The following is a 6425-nucleotide window of genomic DNA, read 5'->3' on the forward strand; positions in this document are numbered from 1 at the left end:
TTTCACCATGTTGGCCAGGATGGTCTTGATCTCTTGACCTTGTGATCTGCCTGCCTCGGCCTCCCAAAGTGCTGGGATTACAGGCGTGAGCCACCGTGCCCGGCCATATCTAAATTATTTAAAATGTTTCTTCTCTTTATTTGAAGTCATCTTCCCTAAAGTCCTTGTGACATCTGGATGGCCTTTGTGTTCTGCTTTCTTGTCCCCACCCGCCCTGTTGTTAGTGGTGCTTGTGGTTCCATGTGATGCTTAGTTATTTATGGTGCTCCTTTATTATTCATGCCTTTCTTCCTTTGTTCAGGACTGTTGCTTAGTCACTGTGCTTCTCTGATGTGTTCTTGGTTCATGCTTCATTTCCTGCTGCCCTTTAGTGCTTTTCTATCCCTTTTCCCTTAACACAGAATTCTGTTTCTCTTAACATAGCGGGGACCCCGGAGTGGTTTGTAGAACCTTCCTTAGCTTGGGGATGGTCAGCAGGCATCGTAGAGGTTTTAGGAATCATTTTAGGTGTGGTTCATTATCAATTGTCTTTCACTAGGTTATGCCGTGCTAGCAAAAATCCCCAATGTCGGTGGCTTTCAGGATTAAAGGTCTATTTCCTGCTCATATTACAAGTTGCTGAGGGTCAGCTGTGGCTCCAAGTGCTTCTGTGTTCTGGAATGTAGGCTAAAGGAGCAACAGCTGTCTGGGATACGCTGCTCTCATGGGTAGAAGAGAGTTAGGGAGCTGGTAGGATCCAGTAATTGTTCTTAAAGCTTCTGCTCAGAACTGGAACGAGCCACTTCCGTTTTCTCTTCATCAGCCACAGCAAGCAAATCACATGGCCAAGCCCAGTAGCAGTGGGGTGGGAAGTATACTCCGCCCATGGGCAGGCACTGAAAGTTACATGGCACTGCACAGGGATGGATTATTGTCATTTACAGGAAGGAAAGTTAATAATTAGGAGTTGGCCATGGATGTTAGCCATTTTGGCCAGGATGGTCTCGATCTCTTGACCTTGTGATCTGCCCGCCTTGGCCTCCCAAAGTGCTAGGATTATAGGTGTGAACCACCGCGCCTGGCTGCATTGCATAAATTGTTTAAATATTCACTAAATAATTTTATTTTCATAAAAGCCCTATTTGGTAGGTACTGTTATCCCCATTTTGCACATGGGGAAACTGAGGTAGAGAGGGGTGAGTAACTAGCTATACTCACACCACTACTATGTGGTGAGAGCTAGCATTCACCATCTGGTGGACATTGAACAGAACCACACTTGTATTCTACTGATGGTTGTATCGATGGGTAGATTGTGACCAATTAAAAACTTAAAAAAAATAGGAGATTTGGAGGACAGTTTCAATTAATGAAAATCTCCAGTAGCTATTTAGTCATCTCATATGCCTTCCGATGAGGGTTGAACAGCGGTTATTTTCATTTGGGATGACTTCAGGCTGCATCTATGTCCCAAGTTAGGAGTTTGGGGAAGCTAGGTGAATTCCTTTAGGTCACCAGGGAAGCATTTATGGAATATGACTGCCTGGAAGAGCTTTTAAATTCTCTGTGCTTTAGTTTCTTCCCAATATAAGAAATACAAATTGGGACTAACAAAAGACGCTCCTTCATAGGGGATTCTGAAGATAAAGTTAGGCAGCTTATGTAAAACTCTCAGAACTATGTCTGGCATGTAATCAGAATTTTTGAGTGAGTGCTCTAATGATGAGGATGATTTCTACTACTGTGATATCTCAACCCCTGGAAAACATATTGGGAATCCCCAGACCACTAGTTTTAGAGTCAATAGACAATCAGATTTATGTTCCTCAGTTAAAGATTTATTTATTAAAATAAATACATAAAACAAAAATTAACCTAGAAAGTAGGGGCTTAAGTTTCTGGCCTCTTGAAAAAAAAAAAAAAAAAAAACTAGCCACAATTTCTCTTAAAGAGATTAATTTTTAGGTTGTGTGTTCACCCCCTTCAGTCATTGTATGGAGTGAAAATCCTTTAAAATATGTTACATAAAGTTCTGGTTTATTAGGTGAACACAGTGCATTTGGGGCTTGTTTGGGTGGGGTAAGTTGTGTAGTTTGCTGGGAAATTCCAAGCAAGGGCAGAGAGGAGGGGCCTCAGGCTTCTGTCCAGAAGTCAGTGGCTTGGCCTCAAGGGACACATCCTGGTAGAAATGGGTAAAGCTATACAGGTTGGTGCTGTGTGGGGTGTTTACTAGTGAACATAATGAGGCTTCCCGCCTGACGACTGTTTTTGTTTCACATCCCGTCAGCTGAGCCTGAGAGCCTTAAGGTGAAAGGAAAAGAACAATGGTGGTGGAATTAGAATGTCAAGTTTAGTTACTTCTCAGCTGTGTGAATTTGGGTATGATCCTTAACCTCTTTGGGTCTTGGTTTATTCATAAATGTAATGCTATGTATTATGTATTCATCATGATCATGTGTAAGAGCATTGCATAACCTTTTTTTTTTTTTTTAAATTGAGACGGAGTCTCGCTCTGTTGCCAGGCTGGAGTGCAGTGGCATGATCTCAGGTCACTGCAACCTCTGCCTCCTGGGTTCAAGCGATTCTCCTGCCTCAGCCTCCCAAGTAGCTGGGACTATGCGTGTGCACCACCATGCCCAGCTAATGTTTTTTTTTTTTGTATTTTTAGTAGAGATGGGGTTTCACCATGTTGGCCAGGATGGTCTCGATCTCTTGACCTTGTGATCTGCCCGCCTTGGCCTCCCAAAGTGCTAGGATTATAGGTGTGAACCACCGCGCCTGGCCGCTTTGCATAAATTGTTTAAATATTCACTAAATAATTTTATTTTCATAAAAGCCCTATTTGGTAGGTACTATTATCCCCATTTTGCACATGGGGAAACTGAGGTAGAGGGGGTGAGTAACTAGCTATACTCACACAGGCAGGAAGGGGTGGAGTCAGGTTTTGAACCCAAGCAGTCGAACTCCAAAGTCTACATGCATACCCATCGTGCTTTGCTGCCTTTTGACACAGTCAGCACGTCACCAGGGGTTGCCGCTCTGAAGAGTAAGTCTGTTCATTTCTTCTAAATCCTAGTCCACTATTTAACATGTAGGAAGTAGATGCTCTGTAGAGCTTAATGGTTATTTCCCTTCCCCTTTCCTATTTCCTTTCAGTTGTCCTGGTAGACCCAGGTAATCAGGACTAGTGGGTGCCTAGGAATGGAGTGAGAGATCTTGAGCCCCAGGTTTCCCTGGGCAAGATGTCACCTGACTCTCAAATTCACCTTGTCTCATTTATTGCATGAAACTTTCACTTTTTCAGCCTTTATAGCACCAAGCTGGATGGTATTATGTCATCTTGTAAAGCAAACCCTAAATTGAAAGAATAATGGCCTAGTTTGGTGACCCTCTCAGCACACACCATTATATCTTCATACGAAGCCTCCTAGTCAAGTAATATATGAATGAGTTTTACATATATTTTAAATCTGCTTTGGAGGTCATCTGTCTTTATGTATTTGATTTTTCCCCCTTTATTCTGCATGGTTTCAAAGTGGGGAGTTCCTTACTCCTTCCCTTGGGGTAAATAACCTCTATGCTGAAAGGTGTGGCACACACCAATTGGCTGCTGTGAAGACTTGACACACCTCTTCGGTAATTCTGTTTCTGTTTCGTCTTACTGGTGGTGGGGTTCCAAATTGTCCCCGTGGCTGGTGCCATGTTCCAGAAGCAGAAATATGTCGTGGAAAAAGTAATGGCTCCAGGGAATAATGAGAGGTGGGTTTTAGTGCTTTCCCTTCTAAGTAGGAGCTGTGTGACCTTGGCAAATAACTGGCCTTTTCTGGAATCCTGTTTCTTCAATTGCAAAACAAGGAGCCAGTGTTAGTTGAACTGTTCCAAACTAGGGGCTCCAGCATTTTGAGATCTCCCATGCAGGGATCCGTTTTAATATTTTAAAACTAATAGTGCTGTTCAATGGAAAATAAAAACTTTTAAAACATGGAGTCCACAGAGAAAAGAGAAAATGAAAGCGATCACTGGTGGTGGAAAGTTGGGGAGCAAGAATCAGTTCTTATTTATTTTTCTTGCAGCACTATGCACATAAAGCTCTTGGTTTATTAGACCAATCAGGCATATTATTTAATCTCTTAAGTCTTAGACAATCAGACACATTATTTACATCTCCAAGTCTTACTTTTCTCATCTGTTAAAATATGAACATAGTATACAATCCGTCAGAAGTTTGTTGTGAAGATTAAACACATTTGAAGCACTTAGCCAATAGCACTCAATACACTGTGACTATTTTTCAAGTTCTTCAGTATGGGTTTACATTTACCCAGAAGGGATATTTTAGATTAAACTAGCCCCCACCAGATTATGTTGTAAATTTCTTTAGCTCTAGGGTGGAGTTATTTGGGTTGCAGTGAAACCAAGGATGGAACAGTTAATCCCCACTTCCTTAGGAACTATAATCCAAGTGTGCTTTGTGCAAGGCTTTCAGCTGGGTACGCCATCAACTGGTAACATCTGGGCCCAACCAGAATAGGCAAATGGGGAGAGGAGAGAAGGGAGAGGGAAACAAACATGAGACCAAAGCCCCTGGAATAGACAGGGCATTCCTAGTCCTTACTGTTTATTGCATATATACTCTCAGTGATGATTACTACCATTTAACAAGGACTTACTATGTGCCAGGCACTGGGCTAAGTACGTCTTATATACTGTTTTAATTTTCTTAGGCACTCTATGAGCCACTCTCCTATCCATTGGCCAAAACAAGTCACAAGGCGAGTCTAGATTCAAGGCATGGAGAAAGAGATTTCTCTTGATGAGAGGAGCAACAATGTCACATGGAAGGGGCACAGATAAAGGGTGGGGCCACTTTTGTCAGTTTGCAGATCTCCACAGTACAAGTAGTAGACAAGATGTTGCATTTTCCTGGAGTAACTTCTGCACCCAAGAAAAAGGGAGTCAGGCATCAAGTGCCTCTTTGTGTCTGAAATTCCTCTCATTACAAACAATCCAAGAGGCAGTATAATGGAAGTGTGGTCCCATTGTTTGAACTACTCAGGAACCACATTGTAACTACTTGAAGAATTTCCTGCTTCCTGAATTCACCCAGATTCTCATGTTCAAAACAAGCCCCAGCCTAAATGTCACTTATCTGTTATCCCAAAGCTCTGCTAAGTGCTACATAGTTAGTTTGGTATCCAAAGCTGTAGACATTTCTACCAGCTTTACCAAGGTAGAGAGAATGAACAATGAATCTTAACTTCTAGAAGTAATCCCTCAGCTTATTAATTCATGAAAGTGGTTGTTCAAGGCTGAACCCGAAAGGTGCGATGTTTCATATTGTGGGGAGTAAGATGGATTCTTGGATGACTTGAGGTGGTTTATTACTTTTTTTCTCTTTGCAAATGACACTGTCTTTCTGTATTTAATAGTGACAATGTAGTTTTTGTGAAGCGATTTTGCTATATGTAAAAGTGAGTCAACTAAAATGTAAGCAAATAATACAGGGGATCTATGGCTAGGGCAAAAACCACAAAGATGGTATGTGAATGATTCTTGGTAAATGGAGTCATGTATATGAAAGCCTGGAAAGGCCACCACCTAGTGGAGAAAATTGAGGCCTGAAAGAGGAAGCGAGCTGCTGAAAGTCCCATACCTAATAAAGAGCCGCTCTGGGGTTGGTTGCAGCCCTCCTGCCTCTAAATTATTTTTATCTCCCGCTGTACCAAACTACTCATTTCCTCTAAGCCAACAGCCCCAAGTAAACAAAAATTACCTCCATGTGTGATCTGGTTTGGATCTGTGTCCCCACCAATTTCATGTGGAATTGTAATCCCCATTGTCGGAGTGGGTGCCTGGTGGGAAGCGATTGGATCATGGGGGCAGATTTCTCAAGAATGGTTTAGTACCATCACCCTGGTACTGCTCCTGTGATAGTGAGTGGGTTCTCACTAGATCTGGTCCTTTTAAAGTATGTAGCATCTCCCCTGTCTCTCTCTTGCTCCTGCTCCCACCGTGTGAGATACTTTGCTCCCTGCTTGCTTTCCACCCACCTTGCCTTCCACCTTGATTAGAGATTTCCTGAGGCCTCCCTGGAAGCTAAGCAGATGCCAGCATCATGCTTCCTGCACAGCCTGCGGAACTGTGAACCAGTTCAGCTTCTTTACCAGTCTCAAGTATTTTTTCCTAACAATGCAAGAACGACCTAACACAGTGTGCAAACACATATTTTATTAGGAAATGTTACAAAATGAATAATATTTCCTACCATTTACAGCTAAGCAGTTTATATGCTTGGTGATGAGAAAAGTAATTATAATCATCATATATGATGTTAATGTTTACCTTAGTATTTGGGGGAGTTACCTCCTAATTTTTTCATGAACTTATACTATAATCAAAAATAAATTTGTACACGAAATCTGTAAATATACTATGTGTGCTTTGAG

Source organism: Mandrillus leucophaeus, unplaced genomic scaffold (genome assembly GCF_000951045.1).
Source record: "Mandrillus leucophaeus isolate KB7577 unplaced genomic scaffold, Mleu.le_1.0 Scaffold260, whole genome shotgun sequence".
NCBI lineage: Eukaryota > Metazoa > Chordata > Mammalia > Primates > Cercopithecidae > Mandrillus > Mandrillus leucophaeus.